The sequence below is a fragment of the Cornus florida genome, unplaced genomic scaffold (genome assembly GCF_030987335.1).
Source record: "Cornus florida cultivar Cherokee Brave unplaced genomic scaffold, ASM3098733v1 CherokeeBrave_3.0.0_Hap2_Chr07, whole genome shotgun sequence".
In the NCBI taxonomy this organism is placed as follows: domain Eukaryota; kingdom Viridiplantae; phylum Streptophyta; class Magnoliopsida; order Cornales; family Cornaceae; genus Cornus; species Cornus florida.
Window position 1 is genome coordinate 24,550,733 of NW_026775577.1, and position 2,266 is coordinate 24,552,998.

The following is a 2,266-nucleotide window of genomic DNA, read 5'->3' on the forward strand; positions in this document are numbered from 1 at the left end:
TCTAATCAACTTGTGACTTCTATTGGACTTTTTTCTAATTCTAATTAAACTCGAATCTTCAACATTGCTCAGTCCTACGAAATGTCATCTTTTAAAGCTCGAAATCTCTGGTCTTGACTAATATTAGAATAAAAACCCTGAAATAAATAAAACAATAAAATAATGTAAAATCAGAAATAAACTACTACTAATAGAATAAAATGTAAACCTAACATTATCAGTGGCAGTAGAATGGGTTGCATCTATATATATATATATTTTTTCATCTGTGTATTTCGAGCTTCAGAAGAAGAAAATGAATACAAAATAAACATACCTGAAGTTCTGCACCATTTATCTCACAATGAGATTTCTCAGCAGTGGAGATTGGGAAGCCAGTTTAAATTTTGTTTTCTTCTTTAAGCACAGTTGTCAGCAGTGTTGTTTCTTCTTAATTTCTCCATTCAATCTTTTATGGAGTAGTTTTTTATCACCTATATTTGGAGAATTTCATAAGAGGAAATGTATCGGAATTTTGAACTGTTGGGATATTCCAGCAACTATTTATCCTTATTTTGTTGTCAGTCATCTCTTGGATGCCTGAATTTCTTTGTTCTTAGTTTTTCCCGAACTGGAGTAGAAATGACACTAGATATTTGCTATTACTGTATTCCTAAAAATTGAATTCCTTCATAAGCCATCTATTTTACTCTCATTCACAGGAAAGGTGCAAGTGGGATTGATGGATACTATAATGAGCATTTTGTCACGCAGCATGACCGCTCAGAGATCTGGCCATCTACCAGAACAACCAAGAGTGCACTGAACAGAGGAAAAGATTAATTATGGACATAAGAGGAAATGACCCCCCCAAGTGGTCCATTGAACAAATACAGCCGTTTCATGCCCGCCTCTTGTCTATCTCGACAATGCGTGCAGATGAAACATTCTCCTCAAGCTGGAACAACATGTTCTCCTCAAGATGGTTCACTTTTCTATACAAATCATTGCTTTACGGCAAAAAATACAAGCATCTACCTAAAGTTGAAGTTTTAATATTGAACTTCCAGACAAAGAACTACAGCCTGCCCAAATTCATGGAGGAAATGGATCACCTGAAGGTTCTCATCATCACAAATTATGGTTTCTACCCAGCTGAACTAAGCAACTTTCAGCTGCTTGGTCTTTTATCCAGTCTAAAGAGAATCAGACTAGAGCATGTTTCAATTTCTTTCCTTAGTGAGTCCAGATTACTGTTCAGGGATTTGCGGAAGATATCTTTGGATATGTGTAAAATTGGCGAGACCTTTACGAACTGTACCTTCAACTTCGCCCATACATTCCCAAATCTTGTGGAGATTGATATTCACTGTTACAATGATCTAGTGGAACTGCCTGAGGGGCTCTGTGATCTTATTGGCCTTACGAAGCTCAGCATCACTAAATGTAATGACCTGGTTGCACTTCCCCCAAAACTTGGAATGCTAGAAAATTTAGAAGTGCTGAGGCTTCATTACTGTACTGGACTAAAGGGTTTGCCAGAGTCAGTTGTAAGTCTCCGTAAATTAAGGATCCTTGACATATCTGACTGCCTAAACATCAGTGAATTGCCAATACGAATAGGTGAGCTGCGTGGTCTGGAAACGCTCAACATCAGAGTTGTGAAATGCATCAGTTGCCACCATCAGTAAAGGATCTTGAGGATTTAAAGGATGTGATATGCGATGAAGAGACTGTCAATCTTTGGGAACCTTTTAAGATTCATCTCAACAATGGAAAGATAACTGTTCTTAAAGAAGACAAAAATCTAAACTGGCTTTCCAGTCTCCACCATTGAGAAACCTTGGTGTGAGAAAATGGTGTAGAACCTCAGGTATGTTTATAACTTTATTTGTTTTTGTTTTCTTCTTCTGAGAAGAAATACAGATGGAAAAAAATATATAGATACAACCCATTCTACTGCCACTTACAAGACATTCAATTGCAATTATAACATAACATTTGCTACAATTATGGTTTTTGCCACTGCCACAGTTTTGATCCAAGTAATTACTAGCTGCCACTTTTCACAGCAGAGTCACTTCCGTCAACCCTCACCAAATTGTGACATCCCACTACTACCACCATTGCTATTTGACAGCTGACATTTAACCCACAATAATATGATTTGTGCCTTTGCAGTTCCACCCCATTTAGGCAACTTTGCCGCTTCTGCCTCCACTTTCACTTCACCTGCACTGTTAAAATTCAAAGTGAAACACTACTCACTACCTCTGTTTGCATGTTG

General features: G+C 37.4%; 1 pseudogene; it reads left to right on the top strand.

Moving 5' to 3' along the window:
• The first annotated feature begins 501 nt into the window (after window positions 1-501).
• Window positions 502-1,880, top strand: LOC132316446 (probable disease resistance protein At5g66900; annotated as a pseudogene).
• The last annotated feature ends 386 nt before the right edge of the window (window positions 1,881-2,266 follow it).